This window comes from Drosophila virilis, chromosome 4, assembly GCF_030788295.1.
Source record: "Drosophila virilis strain 15010-1051.87 chromosome 4, Dvir_AGI_RSII-ME, whole genome shotgun sequence".
Lineage (NCBI taxonomy): Eukaryota > Metazoa > Arthropoda > Insecta > Diptera > Drosophilidae > Drosophila > Drosophila virilis.
This window is the reverse complement of record NC_091546.1, coordinates 12508939-12524192: the sequence shown is the minus strand read 5'-3', so window position 1 is coordinate 12524192 and position 15254 is coordinate 12508939. Positions and strand designations below refer to the sequence as shown.

Genomic DNA, 15254 nt, shown 5'->3' with positions numbered 1-15254 from the left:
GACCCGCGCGCTGCAGACATTGCGTTGAATCGTCTATTGAAGTCTTTGTACTTGGCCTGTCTTTGGCCATGGACGTTGGTTGGGCTAACTTGGCTAGCTGGCTGGGATCTGGTCTCCTGGTATATGTATATGCTTTCATTACGGGCTTAGTTCCCGTCACAATCAGTTGTTGGCATCGTTTATGCCGCATTGCCTCACACACTGGCTAAGGCAGAATAGAGCCAAGATTGTGGCAAACCAGCCTGCTGCTGGCTGCTGCTGCTGCTGCTGCTTTTGCTGTGGCAGCTTCTTCAGCAACGTCTTGCAACTTATCTCACACACACAGCGCAGCGATACAGCTGCAAAGCCGCACACAATTTGCATGTGGTACCCTGTACAACACCCTGTTGCCGCATAGTCCCTGCTCGGGCGCCGCGACCGTTGTCACCCACTTCCTTCGCTGGTGCCATTGTACGTGCATGTAATTTATGCGTTTAGATAACACTTTGCTAATTTTGAATGGCATAAATTTTTTCTCTCTGTAGTTTTTTGCCTCTCCTTTCATTTTTGCTTTTTTGTTGCTTTTGTTGCATTAGAAGCTCGCCTTGGCGTGCCTGTAATTGTGTGTGCGTGTGTATGTTTAGTTATTTTGTTGTTTATTTTTTTTTTTTTACTGGTCTCTCCTTCATCTTGCATGCCGTGCTTATGATGATGTATTGATTGTTCGAGGTGTCAGATTTGTTTTCTCAACCTACGATCCTCGTTTGGAGCTGCTCCTGCGGAGCTACTCATCGTCGTCCATCCAATATCCCACATGCACATGCTCTTTGGCTGTCGTCTTGCACTTTTTCTTTTCCATACTGCTTCTTTTTTTTTTTTTTTGCGTAATTAAAGAAAATATTTGAGATATGCCGAGATAATAGTGCTGGAATGTTGTTGGATTAATTAATTGAAAATGAGTAGTGGACCAGACGTCGGACGACAGCGACGACGCTGTCCATTGGCTTATTTGGCATGACTCGGCTTCTACGTCTCGTATGGGGCAAGTTTGGACCATGTCGCCCGTTTGCTTATCAGTGGCAGCATTGGCTTTTTATGGCCAACACAGCAGCCACATGAGAGCAAAGAGTGCCCGAGTGCGACAGACAGACTGACTGCGAACTGGGGAACAGCACCGGACACTGCCTGGCCATTGTGATTAATAAGGATTTTCAAGTCGTTAGCCGCGAACGCTCGTCGAGCGTTTTTTTTTTTTTTTAACTTTATGGACACGTCTGCGGGCAAGGCGAACGAAGGCAAATTACCGATTTCAACAATGTCGCTCAAGTAGCTTAACTTTAACTTTGACAAAGGCAAAAAAAGAACAAGTAGCAGAGTTCTAGGCAAGAATGCACGACTAAAAGTTACCAAGTATTCAGCTTCGCGTTGCACTTAACTGTGATTGTAATGTCTAGAAATACATTTTCGGCTTTTCTTTTATTCCCAGAATATGATGGATTTTATATAACTATTGTGTTTATTGTATGCACGTTATAAAATTTTCAGAGCATACAAATTAGGCCTGAAAACCATAGAAAGAATATTCGATGGTTCGGTTCACACTTCACCTTGTCGTTCCACTAGAGAACCTTGCTTTCGACTTTGATGAACTTAGTTTCAAATCTGGCTCACTCGATTGTTTTTACTTTTCGAAATATTTTTATTTAATAATGTACATCAAAATACAAAATTAGACCAACCTATTCTCTTCGTAATTCTAAGTCTCGATTTTTTCAAGCCCAATTCAGTTGAAGTTCGTGCTTCCAATTGATTCTGTTAAGAACCGGAGATAATTTCTCAGAAATACTCCAACGAATTGGGAACTGAATTTCGTTACAAGTCCAAACTGAAGTATTTCAGATAAGAAAGACTCTAAATCATATGATCTTTATCTATTTAAAGAATAAGAATAACTGCCTGTTACATACCTTTGCATAGCTGCATTATACCCATTTTAACTCGATTTTAATTGGTACAGGGTATGAAAAGAAGCCAGCAGCAGCAGCAGCCTAGTTGCGCAAAATGTTGATGCTTGAATAATGATGTGATAACCGTAGGCATAAACTGGCCACTGAAACGGAGGCCAAGTGACTGCTAGGGGATTGGAGAGTCTCTTTTCCTGGGCAGCTCAACTTTTAGCTGGATACAATTTAGCAGTGTCCAGTTGTGACCGAGCGCGGGGCGCTGGGTCCATCTCCAACTTGGCGTCGCAGCTGCATTTTCTTCTCCATACAACAACAACAGAAAAAAGTTGGCTGCTTAAAGTTTTCAAATTATTCTAAGTAGGGCAGCGGCGGCATAAGATTAGTCTTGGGGGAAATGCTTCCCTGGGCTGTGCCCAGGATTAGACGCGAATTAAATTCAAATTAAATTTTGCTCAAAGCGCATCAGAGTGAACTGATACGTAAGATAAGTCAATTGAAATTACAGTTGAAATCGTGAAATGGGCCTCCTTTGGTTGGCAAAATGAATTGCTTAGCTGAGTATGAAAATTGAAAAATTATTTCGTAAATGGCTTGCAAAATTCAATTATTTGGAAAACAAATTGCAAAATTGAGAGCACATGAAGAACAAATATTAAGTTACGCCCTTAAGAAGCTGAATAATTAACAACTACCGACAAGGTAATATTTTGGTTAAAGTAAATTGAAATAGTTTCAAAAAGTGCTTTAAAATATATTCTTAACATTTCATTTCTGCCCAGCTAAGGGGATCGGCCATGTTTAAATTTTATTGTTCACATGTGTTTTCAAATGCTCGTTAATAGTTATTTTTATCTGCATCTTAATAATATCGAAAAAATTCATTAAGAATTCTTAAATTATGCTAATAAACAGAAATGCACCCGCCATGCGTAAGTCACCCGCCTCAAATGCTGTAAATTTCGTTTGACTTATAGCATGTGTGGACTTTCAGCTGTCACTGTCGCAGCGGGACAACTGGCCATAACCTAAAAACTGTAACGCTAATTAGAAGAACCAACATACCAACATAAAAAGCGAGCGAGAAACAAACAACTAACAAAAATGCATACAACATAAATTCAAGAGAAAGAAGGAAGAAGAAAAAACTGCACGGCAATTCGAGAGGCAGGCTTTCTTTTCTCACCGGCTGCCCACAGAGTGGCAGCTCGGTTGCATATTGAAGCCCACATTTTGTTAATCATATGCGGCACTAAAACTCAATCAAATTTCATTGCCGCGGCGTGCACAACTTACAACGGCATCAACTTTAAAAGCGAGCGGCAATGCACACCGGGTGAAATGTTCATTTTTGGATATAAAAATAAAAATCTCTGCGAGGGAAGGAAAAATCACGAAATAACAGTTAACATTGATGTGGCGAATATGAAATACACTAACAGCTAAAAATGAACATGAAATATAGTTAAGGACAATATTTGGTTTCACTTGATTGAAGGATATAACATATTACTTAATTCATAGCAAAGGAAGTTGGAAGTTTCTAATAAGATCTGTTTAAAATCAAGTCTGAAAAACCAAAAACTGCCTGTGGCACATGTTTTTCATATCTTCATTCCACGGGTTGGGTTTCAAGTTTGGCCTGTCTTATATTTTCAAAATTTATTTTAATGACGAATTCAGGGTTCGAAGCTGGGTTTAAAAATTGATAAATTGTTTTAAAAAAAAAAAACAACTTCATTTTCGTCAGATGTTCGAATAACACACGTATCAAGCCAGAAAGGTTTAATCGTACCCAACTGGGCGAAATAAACAATAATAAAATGAAAATAATCAATATTAAGTCTTTGGCCAGTTACACAGCTCAATGCAAACGAGTAATATCCATTGGAAGAGTATCAGAGAAACCAAAAAAAAGCAGTTATACATGTGTGGGGAGTAGCGAAGGCCAAGCTCACGTTTGTCTTAATTACATATCAAATATATCGCCAGGCTGATTGATCCCGGCAGCAACTAACTTGGGCCATAAAACCAACATAAATTTTGAGTTATAAAAACGCTTGTTATATGCTGCACTTAATTAGCGGGCGACCTCTGTGAAAAGAAATGTGGAGATCCCGATGGGTGTCATGCCCATATGGGCACACACGCACACACACACACGCAGACTTCTGTCTGTCATTTGCCATAAATACCAGAGTCATGCCACAGATACAGATACGTTTACAGAGTCGAAGGGAGCCTCTATAATTCACACAATTTGCCGCTGCGTGTGCCACCGAATCGTGCGACGATGTTGAGCTGAAAATGTCAACAATATAACGCTCTCCCGTACCAAAATGAAATGGTGTGAATGAAATTTTATGCCGAATCATGCGTGGAAAATGATGAAGATGCCGACAAGGAGCCCAAACCAGACATCGGTCTATACATATACCAAGTGCGTAGCACGCTTAGTTAAAATTATATTGCGAGCCTCATTTCATTTGTTTATGTTGCAAGCGACAGCCCAGACCCGTCACCCAGATCCGCGGCTAGTTGTCATCGGGAGGAGTTCGCTCTGCCAAAGTGTTTCCACATAAATGCGAGTGCTTATAATGAAGATGCGTACGCAAATCGTGCACAAAATTGAGTTGAAAACAATTTGAAATTTGTGTTGCCAAAGTGCTGCCAAAAATGAGGGAAAAAAAAACACTGAAGAGAAAAAGAAAAACAATTATAAGATGAGTGGAACAGAGACCCAAACGCTTTCAGTTAACCAACCAACCAACAAGCGCTCCTAAATGGAGTGCAGGCCCCATTCTTGACGCCCAATGATGATGACAACTTCTACAACGATTTCGGTGACGACGACGACGACGGCGACAATACTTGAAGTTCTATTTGAGTAATTTCATCTTGTGCGAGTAGTTTGGATGTTGCTGCGACGCGTCTGGGAAAATAGGTTTTCGGTCGGTGAGGTCTTTTTTTTTTTTTCTTTCTGAAGAGCATTTAGACAAGTTTTCGTTGTTGTATTTTTTTTTGGAATTGGTGAAGTGTAGCAAAAGTTTTTGAGTACTAGAGTTGTACATAAAATTTAGTTTGAATCTGTTTAATATATTGGTATACTTGTCGAATATTGACTTGAGCATAAAATGAGACATACTTAAATACCATGAAAATAAAAATGTTATTTGATTGTTTTTTAACTGGTTATTCATTTTAGCTTGGTTAGAAATAAGACTTAATATTTCCTTGCATTAAAAACTAAGCACAAAATGCTTTTAAAATAATTTTTCTAAACAAATCAAATTTTATTCATCAATTCCTACAAAACAAAAAAAAACAATACAATTTACCACAAGGAGGACATGCCGAAAAACACTGTCTCTTACTTTTATTCAGAAACTTAATAAAAAGCAAAATATTATTCAGGAATTAAAATCGCGTTCGTGCCAAACAAAAGGTCAAACAAACATCGACATTATTATTAAGATATTATTACACAACCCGTCTGTCGTAGCATCATGTTATTTTTCAAAGAAAAGCAAAGGTCATGTAAATATGATATTATAAGAGCTCAATTCGTTTAAACAATGAATTTCTATTTCATATTCCTAAAAACAATGCCCCATTGCATTGCCATTGGACATTAGAAACGAAAAGCCGACTCCTCGTATTACTTGACTCTATCTCCGGTCATTTGAAGCGGCCTCTTAGAACTATTCGGAGCTGTGCTCCATTCAACGACGACAATTAAGTGATTCATTAAAAATGACAGAGCATGAATTGAATTGAGAGTTTCGGGTTAGAGCTGAGGCTGAAGTTGGAGCTGGAGTTGAAGTTGATGCGAAGTGCGGAGCTCGTGGATGTTTCAATAGAACCAAAATAGTGGTTGCAATAAAAGAGGAAGCCATCGTCGTCATCTAACTGACAGCTCCGGCAAATGCGTGCCAGCAGCGCTTCATTTCGAGAATGAGATAGAAATGAAAGTAGTTGTCGTTATCCATGTCCGTGCCCAGTTCCGTTTGCGCTGTACGTGCACAAGTATTTTGAAAAACTCATTTAAATCGGACGCTGGCGTCGACCCGTTGCCACTTGAGGCAAAGAGAAGTCTCTAAAAAAACACCAGCTAAGGCATTGCAAACGTTAACTCCCGACTACACAATACTCTGTTGCCAGGAATCAATATAAATATTCATTAGTTGAGAATCACAAGCGTCATATAATGCATAAAAGTAAAGTTTGCATATCAAGTAGATTCAACTCAACAGAAATTTAAGTCGAGCCAAACAAATACATGGACAGGAACATATTCGCTGTCTTATATGTCCAGAACTAATGCACATTGGATAAACATAATATACTCGTTATGCACTTGCGAGCAGGGTATTAGAAACATAGTGAGAATCGAGCGCAAATGGCATGCAAACGACAAACGCTTCTGACGCTGACATTTGATGCCAAATTTTCAAGTGGAGCGGACGACCAGCAGCCCAAACACTTGAGGAATTGCCGCCGCCATCGTTTAAGAGATGATGGCATGAGATATACTCGACTCGACTCGACTCGGCTCGGTCGTACTGCAGACATTTAGAGTCGTAAATATGAGGCACAAACAAAAGGCAGCAGGCAGGCCGTGGCGCAGACCCCAGTCTGCCAGACTGTGCGGCAGGAGCACTGAGTCAAGAAGTGAAGCTGGACGAGGACGAGTACGTAGACATGGACGTGGTCGTCACATTAGTATACGGAAGCCCAAAAGAAAAAAAACACAACGCAAACCAATCTCAACAGACGATGACAGCGAACAGAATGTAGACAGCAGGGCGAGCGGCAGATCGGGCAGCAGATAGCTGCAGCAGGCTGTAAACTGGCGACTATGAAGATATATTAGGCAAATAGATGGATGGATAGCTGCATGGATATAGATGGTCCTCTCTATCGCATGGCAGGGAAAAACAATTTTAAGGAAAACTTTTTGCGCTGCAAATGCAAATGGAGTTTGACAGTCTGAGACAGACTGAGGTAGATAATCATAAAAAGAAAATGTTATCAGCCCTGCGAACATGACGACTATTAAAGACGCGACTGTAAAGAGTCCGGTCATAGTTTTTCAAGTTTTCTACCTGTGTGCTCAAAAATCTCAAATTACACGAAAAATATAAAAAAGATAAAACAACAACAATTTATTACAATAGAAACAGAACAAAAGATGCGAATAAAATGTATTTGCTCTCTATGTGGGAAACATAGCAAATGTTCCATATCTATATATACAGTTTGGTAAAAAAGTTAACGTACCCTCAACTAGAAATGTTTGCCAGCGCTCAGCCGCATAAATACTCACTGGGGAGTTGTTATGTGTGAATGCCGAAGAACGCAATGTTGGGGGGCCCCCTCTTCCCCCCACCCACAAAATATGCGCGTATTCGCGTTGCGTTTCGTTGGGTTCTCGATATGCGACGACGACGATGGCGACTCCTGAGGGGCATAAGCCTTCGTGTTGGTTACATTTTGCACCTAGGGCGAATCTTTATTTGTGCGAGGCAGGGGTGTGGCCAGTAGAAAGGGGGGCGCCACCCAGGCAGCTGTTTATGAAATACTCCTCGTACTTTCGCGTGTACAGCAACATGTATTTATGTATGAAGCGAATGAAAACATAAACAACAACAACAACAGCAGCAGCAACAACAAAAACAACAAATGCTAGAACAGTGGCTGCAACAAGAAAAGCGTGGCACTTGTTGTTGTTGTTGCTGCAGCTGTAACAAAGGCATGCACTGAAAATATGCTGGAAAACCGGGCGAAACGCACTGCGCGCAACAATTTATGGGCAACATTTAAAAAATACATGCTGAATTGTTTGCGGCAGCATAAAAAGTAGCCAAACGCAAACGCAAACGCAAAAGGTTTTCTGGCCGAGGGGGCAGCGCACAGCCCGCAGCGCTACAGTGAAACGGGGTGGGGCCGGCGGGGGCTACCAATTGCAATGGTCGCTGCGGTCGCTGCTTGCATTTCTTTGCATAAATTGCAACATTTCAATGTGGTTGTTGTACTCCGCATCCTCGTCGTTGTTGTTGTTGTTGTTGCTGTTGTTGCCGCGCAAGGCGCTGTGCGAGTGGCAAGTTGAAGCTGCGTTTAGGCAATTTGTCATAGGTGGAGCTGCTGCTGGCAGTTTCAACAATTGCTATGGATATTGGGATACAGATGCATCTGCAGATTGCGTAAAAAAAAAAAATCTGATTTAAGACTCCTTTAAATAAGGAGAAAGGTGGAAACAAAATTGTTTAAACATTTGGAAAACGTTTTTAAAAATGGGCATATCAAATTTTCATTGCACAGTTTCACATTTTCTAAAAGAAGTTAATCAAGGAAAATTGAATACTAAGTAAAATGTTCTTGGAATATTTTAAAACAAGAATAAGATATGAGTCACCCATTAAAATATTTCAATCAAAACTTAGTAAATTATTATCTGTATACAAAAAAATCAACACAAAATGCAGCTCGATAGCTGAAAACCGACTGATACTTGCTCTGTATATACTATTACGAAGCTACAAGTAACTCTAGCTCTTAAAACTATTAAAATTTGCGCAGCATTTTCATAACAATTTTTACCGATTGCTTGAGGTTGGGGCAAGTCGTCGACTATCGCTGGAACGACTACCATGAACTTTAAGGCTCTTCCTCCAATAGGTTCTGAGATCGACGCGTTCATGCATACGCAGGGATCGGCTCGGCTATTGATGCTGATCAACAATGTATATACTTTGTGGCGTTGGAGATGCTTCCCTCTGCCTGTTACATACATTTACACAAAAGCTTGATATCCTTTTTTTTTACCCATTTTCAATAGGTTCAGGCCATAATGAGTCCGTTTTAGTCTTTAAAGTGTGAGCCCTGTCGAACACGGCTGACGTTGCTTGCTGTTACGATATTTGTCGCTTGCATCAACAAGTTAAGGCCTCGAAAATGCCATAAGGCATTTGTAACCTAGAGTCTAGAGAAAGGACTGCTGATGATTGTTCCGTAAGGTTCTTTAAAAAAAGGATCCTAGAAGGCAATAAATAGCTACATTCACCTCGAGCTGAACCAGCTTAATATTATAATATCGTTATACAATACATAAATTCCACAAACAAAATAAAGGAGCATTGTTATATAATTTCTATTGAAACTAAACACACACATCGCATTAGTATTTAACAAATGTTTGCAATATTGAGTTACTTTGCAATTTAGCTATTTATTTTATGTTATTTTTGGGATTTATTTATTGTGTTTTTAACACACAAACAAATCATAATTGATTGAAGCTTTGAAAGGATTATCGCTTGTATTATTTGTCTATCAATAAATATATCAAATTTTAAAAAGCATGCTCCACATTTTTGTCACATGTCCTTTGTATACTATGAAAGCTGAATGATGAAAATATATGATTAAATTATTATTATAAACAAAAACGAACTTACAATAAAAAGCAAACGAGGACGCCAGCTACGAAAGTAAATATAAAAGCATCGTAGCCTATATAGATGCAAAGATAAATGCAGTCCTAGTGGGCACATAAATAAACTTTTGATTAAACAGTGCTGGCGGAAAAAAAGAGGAGATTAAATACTTTTGAAAACATTTACTACGTGCTAGTAGTAAATGTTGATCTGTAAAATCTTTCTCCATGAGCACTGTCGAGTTTGAAGTGCACACGCCCAAACAATTTTCAGCACAAACAGCACACAACTGCTCCGAACTCTGTCTGGCCCTGGTGCATCGCATCGGGCGCACGGGGTACACAAATCTGCCAGTCTGAGATTACCCCGTAGCCCCAAAATGCATTTACGCCAACTCAAGTGATGCAAATCTAATACGAGTAGTCGGTGCTGGGTTGCAATGGCAAAATATAAACCTCTCAAGTGCAAAAACCATTCAAAAACTAAGCTAAATTTATTTAAGGAACACACACATACAACTACCTCGCCCCGTCGTCGTTGTCCCTCCCATTGCTATGCACATTTCACTTAACTGAAATAAAAACTGAAAAGAAAAGCCAACGCAAATGCGAGCAAAGCCCAACCAAAATACCTACCTCACAGCCATTGCCACTGCGAAGAAACCAAAAAATACTGCACAGAAAAAAACTAAAGAAACCAAAGGCAACACCAACAAATGTCGTCAGCAAAGTTGGAGAGTCGACTGTCGGCAGTCGAGAGTCGCGTTGCTGTGGCAGGAATAAAATTCACGTGGCAGCGGCTGTACAAAAGGCAAAACAAGTGAAAAGCACATGCTCCGAAGTCTAAATACTCTTGTGAAACTTTAGATGGAGGACTTTGATCTTCGGCAGCTTCATTTGTCAAGACTTGTAATATTAGGAAACTGTCTAAATAGTATTAAAATATGAATTCATATTCATATTGAATGACAAAAACTCCAGCTTCAAAAAAAAAAAAAAAAACAATTCTATAAACAAAATAATGAAGCATTGCTGTCCTGTATTTGCGGAAACAAGAAGATATTCCTTTCTTTTTATTATATCCTAAATTATGTTTAAAAAAAAAGTTAAGATAATAACTGAGAGGTTCTTTATTTTTACAAGATTTTGTAATATGGAGTTATTGTAGTCAATATGTTAATCCTGCCCATTCCAACATATTTTAACTGAGACTCTCGTTGTCAAAGAAGCCGATCGATAGAGACCAGTCCTATATGCTGATCAAGCAGATTTATATATTATGTTTACGATATAAAACCATCTCATTCGAAGTTGACTGCATGGCAAATGTGTAATACCCCTTGGTTAGGGCATAAAAAGCACACACGGGGAAAATACGCTGGAATCTAGGCGTAGTGTGCCAGGGCAGGTTCTCTCTGTGGGGCTGTGCTAGCTGTGACGTGTGCATGCAAGGTGCTCGTATAATGCGTTGTGCGTGTTAAAAGATAGTTTCACCCGGCTCAAAGCGAATGCCAGGCGGGGCCAGTCAGCCAGGCAATCCGCCAGCCAGCCAGCCAGCCAGCCAGCCAGCCAGGCAGTCGGAGTTTCAGTAGCAACAACAGCGACAGGTAGTTTTACACATTGAAAAATCCCAAACACCGTGACACGATGTTGTTGTTGTTATTTTTATTGCTGCTGTTGTTACTGCTGCTGCTACTGCTGCTGCTGTTGCTGTTGTAGAGGGTTGCGAGTGGAATTCGGCGCTGGGGCAGCTACCGTGTGCAAGGTACACTAATGGGTCTAGGGATCAAGGCAAACGCAAGACAAATGCAAACAGAGTTGGGCCCAAACGTTTTTTTGGTTTACACTGAGCAAAATTTTGATATCAAATACTTTTTTATAATGTAAATAAACTGGAGATTAAACATTAGAATTATGATTTACATTTGTGGTTCAAATGAGAAGTATTTTATTTAAATCATTAATGTTTTTAAGTCGTTTTGTTATTATTCTTCGTCTTTTTGTAAAATTCTTTTATGCGCTTTGTGATCGTCTATTCTGGGCGTAATTCCATATCGCAAAATTGTTAGCATGGTGAATTCTTATATGAGCCCTTTAATTTCATATTGTGATGTAGAATTCTCTCAGTGTATTGGGTAGGATTGCACTTATGCGACGTGGCTGCTGTTGTACGTATATTTCAATTGTTAAACAAACGTTTCGGGGCGACCCTGCATCAAGGGCCTAGGCCGGCCCTATCGAACAGCGGCAGCAGCAGCAGCAGCAGCAACAACAACAACAACGTATTTAAGAACGTTCCGTTTTTATGCGCGTGCTTCTCACAACTCAGCTCGCACCTCACTAGCAGCCCATCCCCCTCGCAATGCGCCCTTTCGGGTCATATTTTTGGTGTTGTTGTTTTTTTCGTTCCGCTAGACAAATATTATTGTTCCCAACATGCCGTTATTGCATATTTGCCTTAAATATTTTTTGAAATGCTGCTCCGAAGTGTGAATGAAATTAATGCGTTGCCAGCGTTTGGGAAATGGGAAGAAACAAAAAAGAAAATGGGTAAATTTTCATATGTGCGTGTGTTTTCCCATATCATTTTGAATGCTCGAATGTTTTTCTATGTTGTTGTTTTGCTAGTGCCATGTTTTTCCACTTTTTCACACAGATGCAGATACTCAGATACATTTACAGAGCCACAAACTAAACGTTATTAAATGCAGGCAAATGCCTCGCTGCTTGTCCCATGCCATTTGTTGTTGTTGTTGTGTGTGTGCAGTGGCATAAAAGGGCGCAAAAGAGCTGTTGGAATTTTCTTTTTTACTTTGAGTGCTTATTTTTTTTGGTTTTGCCTACATTTAGGACAGGGGTCTGGTGCCTTTTATAGCCAGCAAGGACATGGGCACAGTGGTGGAAAGGATTTCAGCAAATTAGCTTTAATTAAATTGACTGGAAAGTAGGACAATACACGGAATTTATTAAAAAAAGACTCAGAATTAAGTTGATTTTATTTTGACATCCAAGCATAATTACTTGCTAACTATTGCTATCAAAAATCATGTATCTATTAATAATATTTAATGTATATATTATTTAATTTTCAATTGCCTAATCAAACTGCTTAGAATAATATGAATCATCTTACAAAGTCTTACCAATCAGATTGAACACATTTTTAATATATAAATTTTGGTCATATTAAAAGTAATTATTAATAATCTAAAATAGTATAAAGAATCCTCAAACCGATAGGAAAATTTCAATTCGCGAGTCAGCTGGGACAAATTTAAATGCTCATAATATAATGAAATAATAAAAATACATGATTTCAAATTCTTATAAGTTACAATTTTGATTCTATACCAAAGAAACTACATACATATATAAAGTATTTTTTAATTCTTATGTTATTCTGCTTGGCTAAAAATGTTTCGATCGTTCTTTGAATTGCTGTAAAACCAACATCTGAAAATAGTTTCAGTTCAATAAACAACCTTTTTTTATTGTGTTAATTTCTAGCCTAATTTATATATTTCTGTCCCTCTATAAATCTGTAATCACTTCCAGGTCCGATAATTGCCGCATGGTAAAGTCCAAACACCTGCTCATTTCATGCATCACTTGGCCAGGCTAATTCAGCAAAGCTACGGCCACTTATTGACTAATTTAATGGGGCCTAGTTTTCAACACCTGTTTGCAGCTGCTCGCACCACTGTGCATGCAGCTCTCTGTGCGCTGGCCTTATGCTAAGTAGCTTTAACGCTGCGGCGTTGGTTTTGGGGTTGCACTGAGGGGAAAATGGGGGCGTGGTGTATTTTTTTCTAGAGCGCTTGGCACAACACAAAATGCCGCCTTAAATGCTACTAATTAATGAGGATTTAGTGAAAACTAAACAGTTGTACGAACAGAATGTGAAATGCACATTGCACAACCGCCGCCCCCGCGACATATTTTAATGTTGTTTTTTTTTTTCGAGAGAGTATGTTTTTTTTGTGCCTAAAGTATTTGCATATAAATAGCATTTTAAATAGTTCTGGGTGCACACAAAGAGCACATAATTCTAGGTATTTGGTTATATGCATATGGTCCCTAAATAACCCCAACCACAGATATTTCGACCATTTCTCGTGTTTGTTGTGCGGCAATGAATTTCATTACGTCGCGTGCGACTTCAGGTTAAAGAGCCTGCCACACACACAGGACGCGACGCCTGTGTAAACAGGAAACGAGCCTAGGCACACACGCACACAGACAGAGACTCGCACACACAGGCCAGGACCTGTGAGCAGGGCATTTAACGCACAAACAAATGTAATCAATGAAATTTTATGTGCAACAGCAACGCACTTCTGTGGTTCTCAAACGGACGCGGAGCACTACGTTCTCCCTCCAGTCCTGGCTCAGTTTTTCGGCTCTACTCATGTTTATACTTAGAAATGATTTTGGTTTTTGTTGCCTGTTGGCGTGCCGCTTTTATTTACACTCGCGTTTTTATGCCTTTATAACTTTATTTGGCTGCCGCAAACAGCAGTCGCAGTTCTCAGATACAAATTACAATTGCCGCGCGCTAAAGAAATTAAAAAGGATTTCTCCTCTCTCTCCTCATCTCTCTCTCTCTCTCTCTCTCTCTCTCTCTCCTCTCTCTCTTTTTGTACGCTTGCTTGTGTGACGCATCGTAGCAGGCAATTCTCGGACCTTATAGGGTTTACGCATAGACGTGTTTTACCAATTATTATCAACAAAGGCCGAGCCTATGTTTTATGTCCGTCTGCGTGCCAGTCTATTTCTAAGACCCTCAGTTTTGAGCCCAAGTTAATTATACAGGTTATACAAGTATTGGTGGAAGCATTTTCTATATATGTCATCTGATAGTTCAGCTTTGTATACCCTTGTGGAGGGTTCTGTAAATTTTTCTTGAAGTGCATCAAACTCAGCATTCTGAAGCATCATTACTCTGACATATCTGCCAAACCGTAAAGCAATTGTGTACAAGGGTATTCAGCCTTCGATGTCTAGCATTTTAAATTACAATCTATCTTGTACTATGAGCAAGATATTATACTATTTACAAGATATCCGTGAACTGAACAACCGACAAATTTAAATTAGTCTTCTAGTCCTGATTTTACAGATATTATAACGTATATACAAATTTTGAATTGTGTAACAAATAAAACTAAAGATTCCTTCCATAGGAAGGAGTAACTATTTTTTTCCTTCTTATTTTCTTAGACGAAAGTCACCAATCGCTTATGAAGTGTTGCAAGAAAACCACAATTCTGTGGCAGGGATTTTATTGCTAAAACATGAACCTGTCTCGGCAAGTGTATTAAATCGTCGGCACCCTCGTTTTGCCGTCTCTTCTTAATTTTTTTTTTTGTTTTTTGTCTCAAAGGTGCCTTAGCCTTGGCGCCCTGGCATTGTATTTTCCGTGTATTATATTTGTATTGTGTCTTTATGTACATATTTGCTACACCTTTTGCGCCCAGCTCAACTAATGCAAATATTTTACCTTTTGCTGTCTTTTTTTCTTACCTTTTTTCCAGATATTTGCTCGTGCGTCCATTTCGGCTAATTGCTTTGTGTTTTTTGTTGTTTTGCTGTTGCCGTCGTCGTGTTTTTTGTTGTGCTTCTCCGGAATTTAAGTTAAGCATAGCCAAGGATCTCTGCTGCTGAACAAGGTTGGTATTCATTATAATATATATCCTACTTATTTGTGTTTGATATTAGCAACAACAACAATTCGGGATTTCTTTCTCTTATTGTTGTGTGTGTGTTTTTTTTGTCGGGTTTAATTGCAATCTAAATGGGCTCTTTAATTATTTAGGATTTAGTTTGGGTGGCACTTGGACAGATACAGCATAAGCTACGAAATTGAGTAAACAAATTAC

General features: G+C 39.3%; 1 protein-coding gene across 3 annotated transcripts in view; it reads left to right on the top strand.

Moving 5' to 3' along the window:
• The window catches only part of LOC26531102 (uncharacterized), an 85221-nt gene that overhangs the window by 42742 nt on the left and 27225 nt on the right, over positions 1-15254 (top strand). Inside the window, exon 1 of one of the 3 annotated variants that reach the window (XM_032438145.2) lies at positions 14910-15044. The exons of the other annotated variants lie outside the window; for them this stretch is intronic. The gene's annotated coding sequence lies outside the window, so the exon portion shown is untranslated. Of the gene's footprint in view, positions 1-14909; positions 15045-15254 lie in introns of those variants that run through there. 3 annotated transcript variants of the gene reach the window in all.